Here is a 20,585-nt window from a genome sequence, read left to right as displayed (position 1 = left end):
CTTTGAAGATTTTGCAAGAAAATATTGAAAAGTCTATGCAATGTAACTTGACTTGGAATGGAGAAAGAGGTTTTGAGATTAAACATCATGGATTTACACATACTGTGGACATTGTTAGTAGAAATTGTAGTTGCAGATCCTGGCAGCTCAGGGGCATTCCTTGTCCTCATGGTGTTGCTGCCCTTCATTACAAGGAGTTGGAACCAATCCATTATGTGGCTAGTTATTATAGCAAGGAAACGTACCTCAGCACATATGCCCATTTTATTCAGCCAATGAATAACATGAAAATGTGGCCAACATCAAATAATCCAATTGTAAAGCCACCAAAGATCAAGAAGTTGCCTGGAAGACCAGGTAAGGTTAGAAGAAAGGAGGCAGATGAAAGCAGAAAAACTGGAAAGCTTAGCAAAAGAGGTGCTGTTATGACTTGTAGCAAATGTGGTACACAAGGACACAATAAAAGAGGATGTCCTACAAGAAACCAAGCTGGTCCAAGTCAATCAACTGAACCATCTTATCAGGCACAAGTACTTTTATTTGTTACTTTCAAATGTAAGTTATATGTACATGTATTGATATATTAATAGACAGGCTACTGAAAGTGATAGAGGAAGAGGCACAAGAAGAGTAGCAGGAGGCAGAGCAAGGCCTAGTAGTTCAACTCAACCACCTAGAGCCTCTTCACAGGCCACCACAAATAATGAAAGTGGTAGAGGAAGAGGCACAGGAAGAGTTTCAAGTTCTATAGGTGTTCCAACTCAATCACATGGAACTGCTACAAACACAGAGGTAATATATCTAATTATTATATCATTTTTAGACAACGTAGATATGGTTTAATATTTTGGTTTCAAAGTACAGATCGTAAATGGTAGAGGGAGAGGTACAGGTACAGGTACAAGTAGAGGTAGAGGTAGAGGAAAAGGTAGAGGAAGAGGAATACCTCAAGAAAGAAATGTGAATGAAGGACTAGGTAGAGGAAGAGGAATGACTCAACATAATCAAACTAGTTCTAAAGCAACCTGTAGTGGAAGAGGCCTAGAAAGAGGGAAGAGACCAGTAGAACATGAGGACAACAGTGGAGGACAAACAAGACCTTTTAAAAGGCCAAGAATGGTAGGTGTTGGCATATACCAAGCTGAAGATGGATTTACAACTCTCAATGTAAGTTTACAATTCTTAATGTAAGTTTACAATTGTCAATGCAAGCCTAAATGCCTTATATTTGAATGTGTATTTATCTGACTAAGCAGCCTGGATTGCCAAGTAGAAGAGTCATCAATACTGGTACAAGAGTGACAAAAAGGGCTGATGTTGTTACTGGTGATATTGGCTACACACCAGTACGTGGATTCAAATGGAAGGGGAAGACAACTATTACCAGTAGCAACCTAGAAAGAATGAGGGCTGAAAAGGCTATCCAAACTAGGTCTGCAGCTGCTGCTACTGCTAATAGCCAAAGCCAAACAACTNTTTATTGCAGAAAATCTGCAATAATTTCCAAAACTTAAACTCCGACGGGGTGCTCCGATCTCGTTCGGAACCCCGTGCACGCAAACGAGATATGCAACCATACCAAATTCGATATTCCAGACTCAATGGCGCAGTCAAAATTTCCATCAGAGGTCATTTCAATAAAAAGTGGGTCCCACTTCCAAAGGCCATTTTAAGCCAAAACCCACAAAAGGGCTCGGAAAGATATCAAAAACCTCGGGACACAAAAGAAGGGTCAATCTAGACCAAACTCGTCATTCCGGAGCTAACTGCACTGACGGAATTCTCATCCGACTGCGTTTATTCAGAATGTTGACCAAAGTCAAACTTAAGCCAAAATTCAAAGGCTAAAACGCCTAATCACACCGACTCACACTGAAAACCTCGGGAGTCATGTCAACCATGCTACTAGCTTAAAATAACCCTTTCGGAGCTGATGAAATCGTCAGAATTGGATTACGATGTCATCTTCTTGAAATTTTGATCGAAAATGATCATTCAAGGTTCATAAGCTTCAAAACACAAAAACTCACACCAAGACCAAACGAACGACCAGGTGACCGAACTGTCAGTCCCAGCAAGTCATAAATGACTTGGGGTCGCTACAGGAACACTCTAAACGACACACAGAAGGAAAGACACAAAAATGACCAAGAGAGTCATTACAGGGGAAGAGATTTGGGCCCAAATCTGATTTTTCTATCCGCCTGGGCCAGTATTTAGGCCCATTTTGTTTTGGGCCTTCGGCCCATTCAAGTCATTTGTATCTGTCTTATTCTAGCATAATAGAAGTATTTTCTATCTTTTGGACCTTAGGCCCAATTCTTCCACCTATCCTAAACTAATACAACAATAACAATTAAAATGACAAGGGCTTAAGCCCAAAATAACAAAATACAACTATTATGAATTAAGAGTGGGGCTTTGGCCCAATCTTTTCAAAATTCTCAATTGGTTGCTCCTTTCAACCTCGGGACCTGTTCGTCGACTGTTAATAGGCTGGCCGACTCAATGAAGGAAAAGATTTGAGCCTTTGTGGCTCTTTCAAAATGCAAGGGAAGGAGATAGGAGTTCATGAAAAACTCAAGCATATTTCACATGCAACAAAAGTGATAAGATAAGGAATAATAATTAATAATGAACAAATAAAATTGACTTAATTCCTATCACATAAAGTAATGCTATCAAACTCAAAGCAGTTTTAAATACACGATATTTAATGTTAATGACTCACACATAAGTCCCATGACTTAACAACTGAGCGCTACACCTTTAAATAAAATATATTAAAAGAGAGGGTGAATAATTGGCTAGAGGCTTGATAATAAAGTAACATTAAGAACAGTATAAGACAACAATTGAAAATATCAACCTATTATTATAATAAAGAAAGGGCATTCATAGTGGCAAACAAAAGAAAGGCTAAAATTTGAAGTGTGACAGGGGCATATAGACAAGACCAATGGCAACAAATACCAAACTAAGAAAAAAAATTAATACCGAGAAATAATTACATTTTTAAACAGACAATGGCATCAAAATAAATATATAAGTAAATATGAACACAACATAATTAGGCTACCATATTAGTTAAGTTAGAGATGACCAGAAAAGGAACAAGCTAAGGAAGTCATATTTAATAATTATAACAACAAAATTAGATCCAAAACAAGACAATTAGTAGTATCACTACACCATAAGTAAAACAGAAATTTACCCAAGGAATATATGCCCTAAAGATGAGACAAAACTCACTGATCTAAATAGGATTTAAATTGATTGAAGCCTTTGTTAAAGGTATAACTCAAACAACCACATCTTAATCAAGAAAAGAGTTTCTCATATCATAGTTTACTGATACATTAACTTAACAAGATTAAAACAAAGCTTCAACCAAATTGTAGGTTCGGAACTTTAAATCAAAATCGAGTCAATTCAAAACACTCACTATCAATTACTATACCGATCAAATGTTATCCCGTATGCATTAAGCCATTCAAAAATCTAAACGACTAAACTCAAAAAGAGAACCGGCATGAGATTATGACCGTATGAGCATGCGAGAGAAGGTAAACCTTAAACAGATGAAAACTTAAACAAGCAGGACATTTGAGCTAGTCTATTAAGACACGCTAAGCAAAAAGAAAATTAGACTAAGGCAAACCAATGATAAAGGTTTAAAAGATGGAGAAAACAGACTACTACCTCCAACAAACAATAAATAATACGACACAACCTCCATATTAACTAATTTTCAAGACCCTGCCTAATTTTGGAAGTAAAGAAAAAAAAAAGAGACAACATTACAATAGCAGACTGGGAGAACTATCAACACTAAGAGACAACGGAAACAAGAAAATACAGACTCAAAGATATCAAGGCACGTATAGGAGAATCACGATAGCAAAACAAAATTCGAACAGAGAAGCAAAGAAACAACAACATTAAATACATGTCGGCTAAAATTTGAATCAACATTGAGAATGAGCATTGAGATCACTTGAAGATAGAAAAAGCATTAAGGCACCAAAAACTCGAAAACAACAATACCACAACTATCGACATCTTACTGGAACGAAAAAATGAAGAGAGCATTGCAAAGAAGGAAGTATTACCTTCTTGGGGGCAGCAACTGGGACAGGACGAGTGCTAGCCGTGAAAGCTTCCCCCACCACACACAAAACTTCGAGAGTTCCAACAACACACCAAGAGAAACTAAATGAAACCCAAATAACTATCTTCCCAGAATCTTGAACTAGAAAGTTTTTCCAATAATTTATCAAAACGTAAAATCGAATGTTCCTCAAAACCTCCTGTAAAATATGCCTTTGTGAGTAAAGCTAGGCTAACTTTATATATTTTTTCTCCCCAAAAAATCCCCCTTACCAATGAATAATCCAATGATATATAGAAGAAACTAGGGTTAGGAATCAAAATGGGCAAAAGGGACCCAAAAATCGGTTCAAGGCCCATCCCCAAATCCAAATTCGAATTCTTTCACCAACTCGAGCGAACACCTTTTCTCTGGGATTTCTGCCCATTTCGAAAGAGGAAAGGGTAAAATTGACGCTTGGGATCGACCTCCGGTCCTCGCTGTGCCACGCGGAGCAATCTCACGGTACAAGGACGAATTTCACAGCTGGCTTTTGATGCTCCTACTGCACACATTTTTGGGTTTCTTGTCGTTGTTCGCAGGAAGAAGAACGTGTAGAGGTTATTTCTGGTAATGTTGCACGCTACTGCTGGTGTATGTGTTGTATTGTGGAAGAAAAAAAAAAGGTGGGCTGGGCTGTTGGGAATCTGGGAATGGGCTGCTGTATGTATGTATTATTTGGAGAATTAGGATTGAGAATAAGAGCAACATTGGGCCGGTTGTAAAGAAAAATAAAGGCTCAAAATTTGTTTCCTCAACAAATCAAACGTTAAAAGGAGTTGCTAATTTGCAATTGCATACATGGCTATTAGATTACATTTATAGCCAAATGAATTTAGGAATGTAGCCAAATTGATCTCAATCGGTGATTTGGCTTAAAACTAAATAAAAGATGAGTTAGTAGGAATTAATTAATGAGCTTCTTAATTCTAACGATATAAAATAATCAACTTGATTACAAAGTAATTGTTTTTTTAAAAAATAAATAAAAAATACGAACTAATATTCGAAATGGCAATTATGAGTCATACTAAATTAATATTGTATTTATCAAAAATGTAAAATCTTGAGGTGACTTTTGTTTATAAGATATATTAATTATATATATAAAATATAAATATATTCATTATTTGAAATATTTAAAATATTATGAAAAGTAACTAAAATTCTTATAAGTAACTTGAAAAAATATTTGAACCTCGTAAAGCTAATTGTTTCGAATTATTTGAAATTAAAGAAGCTTAAAACTAATTCCTATCGGGGAGGGTCAAAATTGGGTGTCAACACCCGACCCTCCCCATACCAAAAAAAAATTATTTTTTTTAAATTTCAAATATAATTTTACCCCTACCCAACCAGCCCCCTCCCCCAAACAAAATAAAAATAAAAATTATTGTTGAAAAATAATTCCAATTTTAAGATATTTTTTTTACCTCACCAAACCCCTATCCCCCCTCCCCCACCTCCCACCCCACAAAAAAAGATTCAAAAAATATTTCAAATTTTTAAAATTTTAGTTTTTAATCCACCCCATACCCTGATCCCTTCCGCTATCAACCTTTTTTAAAAAAATTGTTTTTGAAAAATATTTCAAATTTTTTTAAAAAAAAATTATTTTTACGTCCCAGCCCACCCACCCACCATCCCCGTCAATTTTTATTAAAAAAAAATATTTTTAAAAAATATTTCAAATTTTAAATAAATCATTTTTTACGCCACCCTTGATCCATCCCCCCCCCCCCTCCCGCTACCCCCTACTCAAGTCACACCCAAAAAAAAAAAGTTAAAAAAAATTACTTTTGGAAAATATTTCAAATATAAATTTATTTATGAATAATATTTTTCTGGGTCAGATTTCGAAATGGTCATCAGGGTCTTGTCCTCGTTTGGGTGTCAAGGTTGGGACCTAGATCAATTATTGGAGTTGATTTTCGAATTAGAAATTATTTTCTAAAGAGTAGTTTCTATTCTCAAACCAAAAATAAAAGAAATTTTATTGAAAATATTATTCATTCGCCAACCAAACATTAGGAAATATTTTTTCAGAAAATATTTTCTACTCACCAACCAAAAATGAGAAAATAAGTTAGAAATTCAGTTGTTTTCCAAGAAAACATTTTCCTTCATACCAAACACAACCTAAGATCAATTATAGTTCTTAGCATTTCTCTTGAAATTTGGAATTTTATTCTCAAATTATACGTATCATTCAATTTCTGTTTTCAATCCTTATAATTTTACTTCTACATTATTTTTCTTATCTATTCAAATAACCCGATTCTTATTAATATTATACTATACAAATAAGGTAAAATTATGGTTTACATATATGGCGTTAACTATTGGGTTTTCCTTGGTCAGTAAAGAAGATGAAGATGAATCCAGTGAAAGAAACAATTTTTTTGCTGAAAATTGAATGATGAACAACATGCCAAACAAACTATGTTCCTTTCCACATTTCTTATACTACCAAATGTTGGGAAAATGTAGATAAACATAAAAATATATATGGTCAAAATAATGAAAATAAAATGAGAAAATAATGATACCAAGAATTTTACGTGAAAACTTTTTTAAACAAAGGAAAAATCATGGGCCAAGAGGAGCAATTGATATCACTATAGCAAGGAATTGTTACACTGTGTAGTCACGAATACAATACTCAAAGTGACTACTACACTCTCAAAAGGAGTAACACTTTTGATTTTCACCTTACTAAAATATCGCTCACACTCTATTTTTCTTCACAGACTATTTTTCTTGTATAGTCTATGGAATACCTCACTTTACTCTCAAATATTTTTTTTTCTCTATCTTGGTGTATATTATAAATGAGCTAATGAACTCTTTTATAGAAGAAATTTGATGTTACCAATGACATCATGAAAATACTAAAGTTTTAAACTTTGCAACTATGTAGCTATCTTGGTAAGATTTAGTTGGTATGTAGTTGTACCAAAGTGAGACTTTAATATAATGGGGCTGGAACCCCACAAATCTCCCCCTGCAGTCACATTCACTGGAATGAGATATCTTCATCTTCTTTAGAGAGAGCTCATACCCATAAGTTCTTTGCATAACTCGAACTTGTCTTTCAGTATCGTCTTGCTCAGCATATCTGCAAGATTTTCACTTGTGTGGATCTTTTTGACGTGAAATGATTCACTTTCTACTTCCTCACGAATCCAATGATATCTGATGTCGATGTGTTTTGTCCTTACATTATACATAGAGTTCTTGCTCAAGTATATTGCACTATGGCTGTCACAATAGACAACATACTCTATCTGTTACAATCTAAGTTCTTGAAGAAATCGCTTTAGCCATATCATCTCCTTGTTGGCTTAAGTAGACGCAATATACTCAGTTTCAGTAGATAGTGCAACACACTTCTGCAAGTTTGACTGCCATGATATAGCTCCCCTTGAAAAATTAAACAAATATCCAATAGTGGATTTTCTATTATCTAGGTCACATGTCATATCAATATTTGTATAACCCTTTAAGATTGGATCTGATGCTCTAAAACACAAGCATTCATCTGAGCTTCCTCTAAGATACCTGAGTATCCACTTCACATCTTCACAATGTTTTTTTCTCAGATTGTCGAGAAATCTGCTGACAACACCAACTGTGTGAGCAATATCAGGTCTGATGCATACCATTGCATACATTAGACTTCTGACGACGGAGAAATATGGAACTTTGGCCATGCTATCTTTTTCCTCCCTAGTTGTAAGACACATCTTCTTGCTCAACTTCATATGACCAGCAAGAGGTATACTAACAAGCTTAGCATTCTTCATATTGAAGCGCTCTAGTACACGTTCAATGTACTTTTTCTGTGACGAATAAATCTTCCTTTCATCTTTGAGACGAGTAATTCTGATGCCCAAAATTTGCTTGGCATGACCCAAGTATTTCATAGCAAAAGATTCTGACATTGAATTCGCTCATATTTTGTTCTCTATTCTGAGAACCACGAGTTTTGTTTCTCTCCTTGGAGCCAGTTATCAGAATATCCGACGAAGAAGAACCTTGAGATTTTCTTCTCGTCTCTTCGTTCAAGACACTACTCTTGGCGGAATCCATAGAAATCACTCCATCCGGAGCAAAATTCGACAATGAAGTTCTAAATGTTTCTCAAAAGTCTAGTAGGGAACCAAGTATAAGCAAGCCTCGAATTTCTTCATCAAATTTGATGCACATAGCAAATAATTGGTTCATTACCCCTGAAAATTATTTAGATGGTCTGTCATCGGATAACCATCATGATACTTTAAGCTCAGCATCTGCTTTATTAAGAATATTTTATTGTTGCCAATTTTCCGAGCATACAAACTTTCAAGATGCTCCCATAAGGATCGAGCATGTGTCTCCCCAGAAATATAGTTCAACACATTATCGTCAACTCATTGCCTAATGAATCCACAAACTTGTCTGTGCAATAGATTCCACTCTTTATATATTTTATTATTAGGCTTTATAGTGGTAAAGACTAGTTTGTAAAAATTCTTGGCATAAAGAGGATCTTCCATTTTCCCCTTCCAAATGACATAATTAACACCATTCAAAATAACTATTCTACTTGTGTTGACTTCCATCATTTTTCCAAAAAATAAATAGTTATTGCAAACCAAAGTAAATCTTTTTTTATATAGAAGTTCAGACTACGTTGCAACCACAGATCATACTCAGATAAAACTTTGGCTCTGATACCAGTTTGTTGGGAAAACACGGATAAACACCAAAATATATATGGTCAAAATAATGAAAATAAAATGAGAAAATAATGAAACCAAGAATTTTATGTGGAAACCCTTTAAAATAAGGGAAAAACCATAGGCCAAGAGGAGAAACTGATATCACTATAGCAAAAAAAAATTTACATTGTGTAATCACAAATACAATACTCAAAGTGACTACTACACTCAAAAGAAATAACACTCACCTTACTAAAATATCGTTCACACTTTATTTTTCTTCACAGACCATTTTTCTTGTATAGTCTATGGAATCCTCACTTTACTCTCAAAATTTTATTTTTTTTCTCTATCTTGGTGTATATTATAAATGAGCTAATGAACTCTTTTATAGAAGAAATTTACAACTAATAATGTCACCAATGAACATGAAAATACTAAAGTTTCAAACTTTACAACTATGTAGTTATCTTGGTAAGATTTAGTTGGTATGTAGTTGTACCAAAGTGAGACTTTAATAAAATGGGGTTGGAATCCCACACCAAACAAACTACTTTCTCTATTTCAATTAACATCACGAGATTCAGAAGGTGACTCTGATTCGTTTTCATTGTACTGCTCTTTTTATATTCATCTAAATTACCTCATTCATTTAGCAAAATAATAATAAAAAAAAATCTTTCAACGGCGCAAAAGCTTCAAATGTCTCTCAAATTCTTCAAACCCCTTTTTGATTCTTTCACATTGCCCCTTCAAGAACTCAATGTTGAGCAAATGTGTGTGTGTATATATATATATATATCAAGTGAACGTATATACAAAATATATATCCATTTTAGTAGTGGAAAGTTGATTAATGTTGAATGAGGTAAGTACAAGATTAAATTTCAATTTTTAGTCATTCCAACGAAACGTTATTCTGAGTGACGTTTTAGTTGTAAACAAGCTTCACAATAACGTTTTATGTCTGTTTACTCCGTCAGATTTTTTACCTTTTGCCATCGAATTATTTTGAATAAAATATAACCTAAAATATTACCCAGAAATACGTTTATATTAGTTTTGTAAAATTTAAAAAAATTGTATTATTTTGGTGAATTGATTTTAATAATGACTTATTTAGAGCATACTCAAATAAAATCTTGGCTCTGATACTAGTTTGTTGGAAAAACACAGAAAAACACAAAAATATCTATGGTCAAAATAATGAAACAAAAATGGAAAAATAATGACAGCAAGCATTTTACATGAAAACTCTTTTAAATAAGGAAAAAACCACGGGCCAAGAGGGGCAACTGATAACACTATAGCAAAGATTTTTACACTGTGCAGTCACGAATACAACACTCAAAGTGACTACTACACTTAAAAGGAATAACACTCTTTTGATTTCCACCTTACTAAAATATCACTCACACTCTATTTTTTTCTTCACAAACTATTTTTCTTGTATAGTCTATGAAATACCTCACTTTGCTCTAAAAATTTTATTTTTTTTCTCTATCTTGGTGTATATTATAAATGAACTAATGAACTCTTTTATAGAAGAAATTCGATATCACCAATGACATCATGAAAATACTAAAGTTTCAAACTTTGCAACTATGTAGCTATCTTGGTAAGATTTAGTTGGTATGTAGTTGTACCAAAGTGAGACTTTAATAAAATGGGGCTGGAACAAACTATTTTCTTTGTTTTAATTAACATCATAAGATTCAGAAGGTGGCTCTGCTTCGTTTTCATTGTACTGTTTTTTTTATATTCATTTAAGCTACCTCATTCTTTTAGCAAAATAAAAAAAAATCTTCCAACTGTGCAAAAGCTTCAAATATCTCTCAAATTCTTCAAACCCCTTTTTGATTCTTTCACATGGCCCCTTCGATAACTCAATGTTGAACGCGCGCACGCGCACACACAATATATATATATATATATATATATTTCAAGTGAACGTATGTATAAAATTATATCCATTTTAGTAGTGGAAAGTTGATTAAAGTTGAATGAGGTAGGTACAAGATTGAATTTCAATTTTTAGCCATTCCAGCGAAACGTTATTATGAGTGACGTTTTAGCTGTAAACATGCTTCACAATAACATTTTATGTCAGTTTACTCCGTCAGATTTTTTTATTTTTCCATAGAATTATTTTGAACAAAATATAACCTAAAACATTACTCAAAAATACGTTTATACTAGTTTTGTAAAATTTCAAAAAATTGTATTATTTTGGTGAATTGGTTTTAATAATGACTTGTTTTGATCAAAGTTTTAGATTTTTTTGTTGGGTTCGAAAGTGATTAGGGCGCCATGCGGAAACTTACAATTGCATATCATATGATTGATAAATCAGACGACAAATAAAAGTATACTAAAACATATTATTAATATAGTTTGAACAAGCAACCTACATATTAGATAACTAATATAATATTGAACAAAAAAACATAAATATGTTTAAGTGAAAATCTCCTCATAAACAAGACTTTCTAAATGACTACATTGTGGATTTTATTGTGTTCGTTGTTATGAGGATAAGGATCTTCAATTTATAGATCTCCAAACTTTTACTCTAAGGAAAGAATAAACCAAATATAAAAACATTTATGTTAATGTTTTATTTTTTATTTTAGGAAAAAATAAACTTCAAATAAGGTAAAAAAATCAGGGAAAAACCCTAACATATCTCCCCTTTTGGTTGGGTTTTCTTTACAAAATTTGATCAACCTTCTTCGCATGCATGATAATCTTTGTTTTTCACAGTCTTCATCACTGTTGCTTTTCATTGTTAAAAATAAGGTTTAACATATATGCGTTAAAAATGGTTTAAAAATTTTTCATTTTTATTTTTAAAAATTACAGCAATATGAATGTTGAAAATATGGTTGAAACTTCTTCTCCACATGTAGCTTGACAAAAATATTCATTATCATCAAATTTGTTACAAATTGATTTGACACCACTTAAATCTTTCTTCAATCTTGTTGAACCATTGAATCATTAAATCATGTGCTCTGATACCACTTGTTCAGTTCAAAAGTGATTAGGGCGTCTTGCGAAAGCTTACAATTGAATATCATATGGTTGATAAATCAGAGAGTCCGGAGCCTAAAGGGAAAAAAAAAATTAACAAAACTTCCAAAAGGGCACATCATATTTTTTTCTAACCGAAAAGGCAAAATCGCTATTGACGTAGCGATTTTGTTTGACGTCGTTAACAAATCAAAATCGCTCACGCGATTTTGTCCAACCTTTTCTTTTTTTTTCAGAAAATCGCAACCCGAGTAGCGTTTTTGCCACAAAAAATTAAAATCGCTGCTATGGCAGCGTTTTTATAAGAAAAAAAATTGTTTTTTTTAAATCGCTGCAGTTGCAGCGTTATTATAAATTTTGTGGAAATTTTTATTTTTATTTTTAGAAATGCAGCAATTTTGGTGGAACTTTTTTTAAAAAAAAAAATCGCTGCGAATATTTTTTTTTAATATTATAATATAGTTTTTAAATACTTGTTGACATGAATTTAATCTGTCTTGTTGAATTTTAAATACATTGATTAAACTAATTTTTCAAGTGAGTTAAAAAGTAAAAAGATAATTTAATATTTTGTAAGTACACTATATTTATATTATAAATATATAATTGATTTGACCTAACTTAAAAAGTATTGATTTGACATAACTTAAAGGAAAAATAAACTTCTTACAAATGTTGAAATTAAAGAGGAGAATCTCCATTTCCAAAAAAATTAAATAAATTTATTTTCATAAAAGCACTGTCATAGCAGCAATTTTAATTTATTTTTAAGAAAAAATCGCAAAAAAGCTACACGGGCAGCAATTTTCTTAAAAAAAATCGATGTTGACTAGTTGATAGAAATTTCAAAGAAAAAAAATTCTACCAAAATCGCTGCCTAATAGTTCCACCAAAATCGCTATCAAGGCAGGATTTCTAAAAAAAAAAAAAAATTCACAAAATTTATAATAACGCTGCAACAATAGCAATTTAAGAAAGAAGAAACATTAACAAAAAAGAAAATAAATTTGTTCTTATAAAAACGCTGCTAAAAAAAAATCGCAAAAACCTGCATGGGCAGCGATTTTCTAAAAAAAAAAAGTTATACAAAATTGCTGACAGGGCAGCGATTTTGATCTGTAACGGCGTTAAACAAAATCGCTACCTCAATAGCGATTTTGCCCTTTTGGTTAGAAAAAAATTTGATGTGCTCTTTTGAAATTTTTGTCAATTTTTTTTGCCCTTTAGGCTCCGGACTCATAAATCAGACGACAAATAAAAGTATACTAAAACATATTATTAATATAGTTTGGTGAAGCGACCTACATATTATAAAACTAATATAATATTGAAAAAAACATAAATATGTTTAGGATAAAATCTCTCTATAAACAAGACTTTCTATACATTGTGGACTATATTGTGTTCGTTGTTATGAGAATAGGGATTTTCAATTTATAGATCTCCAATTTTTTCCTCTAAGGAAAGAATAAACCAACTATGGAAGAAAAATATATTTTCCTTTCATGAAAAGTAAAAACATTTGTGGTAATGTTTTATTTTTTCTTTTAGAAAAAATAAACTTCAAATAAGGTAAGAAAATCAGGGAAAAACTTTAACATATTTTAACTCCACAAACGATTTTAGAATTTTGGTTTTTGAATATTTGACAACAGAGGTGTAATATCTATAGCTACATCTTCCATCTTTATTTTATGCATATCAAGCAGTTCATCAGAAATGATACTGTGTACCCATAGATATTCAACAGATTTCATGTTTATTTCAATATCTAGGAGTGGATTCCCTAGCTGCAAATTCATTGGATTGTGGGTGTGTTTGGTACGAAGGAAAAATGTTTTTTGAAAAATGTTTTTTAATTTTTCTATGTTTGGTTGGCTTGTATGTTTTGAAAATGTTTTCCAAATCAACTCATTTTCCTCAAATTTAAGAAAAATGATTTCTCTTCAAAACTTAAGAAAAACATTTTCCAAACTTTACCTCATCCTTCAATATCTTTTTTCTTACCGTACCCCATACCCGACCCTCCCCATCCAAAAAAAAAGAATTAAAATTTTCTTATTTTGGAATTTCAAATATATTTTGACCTCTATCCCTAAACCAGCCCCCTCCCCTAAACAAACAAACAATAAAAAAATTTTAAAATATTTTTGAAAAATATTTCAAATTTTAAGATTTTTCACCTCACCAAACCCCTACCACCCTTACCCTCCTCCCCTACCTCATAAAAAAAATTGGAAAAATATTTCAAATTTTTAAAATTTTATTTTTTACTCCACCCCATACCCTGCCCCCCCTATCATATAAAAAATTGAAAAGTATTTCAATTTTTTTTAAAATCATTTTTTACGTTCATCAGGGTCTTGTCCTAGTTTGGCTGTCAAGGTTGGGTCCTACTTCAATTATTGTGATTGATTTTTGTAACACCCCGTATCCGAAAATAGAGATTTCAGATTTCTGGTGTTACAGGTGGCACTCACGGACACCATCCACGGACCGTAGATGGACTTACGGTCCGTCCTGCAGGTCCGTGGTTCGTGACAGAAAACTTCCCCAGAACTCAGTCAGAAAATTTGGCTAAGTCCCGACTCACGGACAGACTCACGATCCGTAGATCAGACCACGGTCCGTGGTCTGTGTTCGTGGATCGAGATTTCCCTTACCCAGCCTCTAACACAAACTACGGTCGACCAGCACAGACCGTCATTCAATCCACGCTCCGTAAGTCTGACCGTAGATGAGGGTCAGCAGCCAGTTAGCTGAAAAATATTGATAGGTCAACTTCAGATGGTCATAACTCTTAGCACAAGAATTATGTATACCATGACCTATGGTTAGATAGATAATTGAATTATATTTCTAACGCCACCGAGTTTGCTAAATTCCGACCTCCGAGTAAAAAGTTATGTCCATTTTAGTGAAGCCCTGTCGGGCAGACTCAACCTACAGACCCAATCGACGGACCGTCGATTGATTGACGGACCGTAGGTCCATTCCGTCAGTCACTCCGACACCAGTTAATTCAGGGGTCTTTTGGTCTTTTCCTATTTCGTTTAACCCCTAAGATATGTCGTTTAGACCCTAAATCATGAGGTTTTAATTAGTTTAAGCCTAGAAACATAACTAGAACCTACCTAAGTCAAATTCATTAGTCAAATTCATTAATCAAAACTTAGAAAAATTAGAAGCAAGAGAAGGAGAAAAAGGTCAAGAACCTTAGTTCAAGAACGCAACGAGGTTTCTTCAGTTCTAGCCCCGAAATCGAAAGATTTCTCCGTGGAATTTGTCACCAGGTATGTGGGATTTCACTAGTGGGTTCCTTTCGCCCATTAGGTTCCTAGAATTCAGTCAGATTCTTGATTCCATGATTATGAACAGACCTAGGGTTTCTAGAATTATAGCAGATCATCATGAATTAGTTATTTAAATGTTCCAAATCAGATTATCATGTTATTGCTCAGTTTATCGCATGAATTTCAAAACCCTAGCTATGTATTTCTTTAGTTCTTGAATTACACGTGCTAGGTCAGATATTTCAGTATTTAGTTTTACATGCCACAGTTTATGAATGCATCATTATCAGATTAATTGTTGCATTCTCAGTTTGCATGTTCAGTTTTGAACTATCCAGTATTTATAGAAACTCAGTCATAATGTGTTAACCACTTAATCTATTGGGGGTAGCATAATACCGAGTTGGACTAGGGTTTCAGTGTACCCATATATGGGCAACATCAGTTTAGTGATCATGCCAGTCATGCCTCTATACCTTTGGCCGGGTATATTGGGTCCTCTCGATGGGGCGTATACATTGGACTCCACATTTAGCTCATGTGGTTTTATGTCGGTTATTAGTAGCTCCCACAGTTCAGTCAGACTCTATTGCATTGACCACATTTACAGTTCATTCAGTATTCAGTCAGCATGTTATAAATTGGTCATTGCATTCAGTTAGCTCAGTATTCAGTATCTATATCATGCTCAGATTATTTCATTGCTTTGTTCAGTTATTTGTTCTTTCAGCTTTACTCTATCATGCCTGCTCAGTACCTTTCAAGTACTGAAGCATACGTGCGCTACATCTTCTCGTGATGTAGGTTCAGGTTCTCAGTAACCAGATCACGCTTAGATTGGTTCCCGACATTTCTAGTCAGTTTAAAGGCTTATACCAAACACACCCTAAGATCAATTATAATTCTTAGCATTTCTCTTGAAATTTGAAATTTTATTCTCAAATTTCACATATCTTTCAATTTCTGTTTTTAATCTTTATAATTTCGCCTCTACAATATTTTTCTTATTTATTCAAGTAACCCGATTCTTATCAATATTATACTACACAAATAAGGTAAAATTATATTGGGTTTGCTTGGTCAGTAAAGAAGATGAAGATGAATCCAATGAAAGAATTTTCTTTTTTTTGTGAAAATCGAATGATGAACTGTTGCCAAACAAATTTTTTTCCTTTCCACATTTCTTATACTACCAAACAAACGTACTTTCTCCATTTCAATTAACATCACGAGATTCAAGAGGTGACTCTGCTTCGTTTTCATCGTACTGCTCTTTTTATATTCATCTAAATTATCTCATTCTTTTAACAAAAAAAATATTTTTAGCAGTGCAAAAACTTGAGACGTCTCTCAAATTCTTCAAACTCCTTTTTGATTCTTTCACATGGCGTCTTCAAGAACTCAATGTTGAGCAAAAAGGTGTATTTTTCTCCTGTTTTCTTGGTTCTTTATTTTTACTATGGTTCGTTTGGTGTTAAATTAATTACGCAAACAAGGGATTGCCACAGGGGCCTAAAGCCTTGCCCTTGATAGGCAATCTACATATGCTCGATCCTGAACTTCACACCTATTTTGCATCTCTTTCCCAAACTTATATGGCCCCATTTGTAGACTCTGGCTTGGTAAAAAGCTTGGGATTATTATTACTTCGCCTGCATTAGCTCGCGAGGTTCTTAAGGATAAAGATAGCATTTTTGCTAACAAAGATGTCCCCGCTGCTGGAAGAGAAAATTCATATGGTGGCAATGACATACTTTGGAATCCTTATGGACCGAAATGGAGAATGTTGAGGAAGATTTGTGTTCGCGATATGCTTAATTGTTCTGCTTTAGATTCTGTTTATTCACTAAGGAGAAGGGAGCTAGACAATCGATCAATTACTTGTATAGTCAGAAGGGTTTACCCGTGAACGTTGGTGAACAGATGTTCTTAACTGTGCTTAATGTGATTACAAGCATGTTATGGGGTGGCACAGTGAAGGGTGAAGAAAGAGCTAGTGTTGGAGCTGAGTTTGGGCATGTTGTGACTGAAATGGCTGAGCTGGTTAGTATTCCTAATCTTTCTGATTTTTACCCGGGCTTGGCTTGGTTTGATTTCCAGGGTGTTGTAAAGAAGATTTGATAAGATATTTGATAACATGATTGATCAAAGACAAAAATTGGATAGAAATGGTGTTGGCCAAGAAAGCAAAGACGTTTTGCAAGTTTTGCTCAAGTTGAAAGATGAAGCAGATGCTAAAATGCCTCTTGACCATGATTGAACTCAAAGCCTTACTTATGGTATGTTTATCAATTTTGCATTTTACGAAATTTGTTTTTTCCAAATGAACCAAAAAGACTGTGAACCTTGAACTGGACTCAAAGCCTTACTTATGGTATGTTCTACAATTAAAAAGTTGATGTACATGATAATAACTTCACAAATACTATGGATAGGATATGGTTGTCGGTGGAACTGACTCAACCGCCAACACAGTTGAGTTTGCCATTGCTGAAATTATGCATAAACCTGATGTCCTGAGGAAACTACAACTAGAACTAGATATAGTGGTGGGAAAAGATAATATTGTGGAAGAGTCTCATATTCAGCAATTACCATATCTCTATGCGGTGATGAAAGAAGTGTTGCGCATACATCCAGCTATTCCACTATTGGCGCCACATTGTCCTAGTGAAACATGTACTGTGGGAGGATAAGTTGTTCCTAAAGGATCTTGTGTTTTCATAAACGTTTGGGCTATATAGAAAGATGCTTCTATTTGGAAAAATCCAATAGAGTTCCGTCCAGAGAGATTTTTGGACAATAAATGGGATTATAGTGGAAATGATTTGAACTATTTCCCATTTGGTTCTGGCAGAAGAATATGTGCGGGGATAGCCATGGCAGAGAGGATGTTCATGTATTCATTGGCTTTGCTCATTCATTCTTTCGATTGGAAATTGCTTGAAGGAGAAACATTAGACCTTACAGAGAAGTTTGGCATTGCTTTGAAGAAGAAAATGCCTCTGGTGGCTATACCTATTCCAAGATTGTCTAATCCAACACTGTATGAGTCGTGTTCTATATGACGATTTAGTCTTTTGTATGATGAATTATGGAAATGGGTTCCATTTGAAATTGATTCAAAGCTTTCTATGCAGCAAAAGGAACCATTATCTTCTCTCTTGGTGAAAGTTCTCTTAAAAACCATTGTTGTGTGCTAATGTCTTTCAAAGAAAAATACTAATGAGCATTGAATAATTCTCCTAAGTTTCCTATTTATAGATAATGAGTGATGTTTTTCTTCTAATTATGACCAAATTAACGAAGTATCATGCGGAAGCTAACATAGAAAACCAGGAAGACCATGAGTAAAAAGATAAATGAGAAATATGTCAAAAGAGACATAAATATTTAACGAGGTTCAGTCAATTGACCTAATCCACAAAAAGATATGAGCAATCCACTATATAAATAAAGATACAAAATATCGAGACAAATAACCTCACAAAATTAACTCAACTTAAAAAGAGGCTTACACAAGTGATAATGTACCACTTGTGTCTCACAAATTCTCCCTTTAAACAAATCTCTCAAAGCTCTTAGGACTACATTGTGGATGCCACCAAGTTAGAAGGAATGAGATTCTTTTTATAGAACTAGTTTTGGGACGTGCTTGGCTCGTTTATTCCAAAAACTTAATCTAACATATTGTCAATGATAAATTTGATACAATATATTATGACTTTCTTTGCGCTATGAACTAAAAATGAAAACATACAAAAAAAAACTAAGTTATAGAGTCCTTTTAGGGCCCGTTTGGATTGGCTTAAAAAAAGTAATTTTTAAGTCAAAAATAAAAAGTCAAACTGAAATGACTTTTAAGTCAAAAAATAAAAAGTAGGAAAATACCTACTTTTGGTTTTTGACTTATTTTAAGTCATTTCAAATTTATTTTAAGTCATTCTTGACCTGCCAAACACCTCTCAACTTATTTTAAGTCATTTTGATTTATTTCAAGTTATAACTTTCACATATAGCAAACATAAAAATCATATTTGTATGTTATATCTATAGCTTGCATAATTGCGCTCCATAACAAATTTTATGTTTGCTATGGAGCTTTTGATTTGTATAATTCGCTAGAAACATGCAGTTTTATAAAATTGTTCAGTTTTGTATAAATTCATTCATACATTGTAATTTGTATAATAAAATATGTATTTGTATAATTATAAGTGTATAGGACAAAAATATATGTATTTGTATTTGTATATACACTTTTCTTTCGCTTTATACAAACGCAAATGCATTTTAAACATTTTATACCGAAATGTATAAAATGGCTAATTGTATACCGAAAATGGCTAATTGTATACCGAATCAGATGACAAAAAAATGGGATGTTTGCTGCGAATTACAATTAAAATAAACTATGGCTATAACATTTAATTTAAATTAATAATTTGTTATTTCATACAATTTTCCCATTTTTATATTTGTCAAACACTTCCAGAAGTCAAAAACTAACTTAAAAATAGATTTGACCAACTTTAAAGTCAATCCTAACACCCTCTAAGGGTGTGTTTGGTATGAAGGAAAATATTTTCCAGAAAATGTTTTCCAATTTTTCCATGTTTGGTTGGGTTAAATATTTTGGAAAATGTTTTCCAAATCAACTCATTTTCCTCAAATTTAAGGAAAATGACTTCCCTTCAAAACTTAAGGAAAACATTTTCCAAAACTCTCTTCCAACTTCAAATAGTCCTCCCAACCCCACCACCCCCACCCAAAAAAAAATAATCTAAAGCTTGTTTTTAAAAAATGTTTTTTACTTTAATTTTTTACCCCACCTTCACCCCTACCCCCAGCTCCCTACAACCCCCTCCCCCATCCCCTAAAAAAGAATTTAAGTCTATTTTAAAAATATTTTCAACTTCAAAATTTCATCTTTTCACCCCTACCCTCGACCCCACCCCCCAAGAAAAATTCAGTTTGTTTTTAGAAAATATTTTCAACTTCAAAATTTCATTTTTTCACCCCTACCCTCAACCCCCCATCCCCCAAAAAATAATTTTAAGTTTGTTTTTAAAAAATATTTTCAACTTTAAAATTTCATTTTTTCACCTCTAGCCGCCCAGCCCCCTAAAAAAATATTTAATTTTGTTTTTAAAAAATATTTCAACTTCAAATTTTTAATTTTTCACCCCTACCCCCGATCCCCCCCCCCCCCCAACCCCGAAAAAAAAATTAAGTTTGTTTTTAAAAATTATTTTCTACTCTAATAAAAATATAAAATATTTCTCAAAAACATTTTTCATTCATAAACCAAACACTAAAAATCTTTTCCGGAAAATATTTTCTACTCACCAACCAAACATGAGAAAATAAGTAAAAAATTTACTTGTTTTCCAGGAAAACATTTTC

At 33.3% G+C, this 20,585-nt stretch overlaps 1 protein-coding gene and 2 pseudogenes across 1 annotated transcript in view; all 3 read left to right on the top strand.

The window, feature by feature from the left end:
• The window catches only part of LOC125864367 (sphinganine C4-monooxygenase 1-like), a 752,368-nt gene that overhangs the window by 129,650 nt on the left and 602,133 nt on the right, over positions 1–20,585 (top strand). The gene's annotated exons all lie outside the window — the stretch shown is intronic.
• Positions 554–1,398, top strand: LOC125864513 (uncharacterized; annotated as a pseudogene).
• LOC125858141 (flavonoid 3'-monooxygenase CYP75B137-like) lies at positions 9,710–18,247 on the top strand (annotated as a pseudogene).

This window comes from Solanum stenotomum, chromosome 1 (genome assembly GCF_019186545.1).
Source record: "Solanum stenotomum isolate F172 chromosome 1, ASM1918654v1, whole genome shotgun sequence".
NCBI classification, from domain to species: Eukaryota; Viridiplantae; Streptophyta; class Magnoliopsida; order Solanales; family Solanaceae; genus Solanum; species Solanum stenotomum.
Note: the sequence above shows the minus strand (reverse complement) of the source record. Positions and strands in the feature narration are given on the sequence as shown.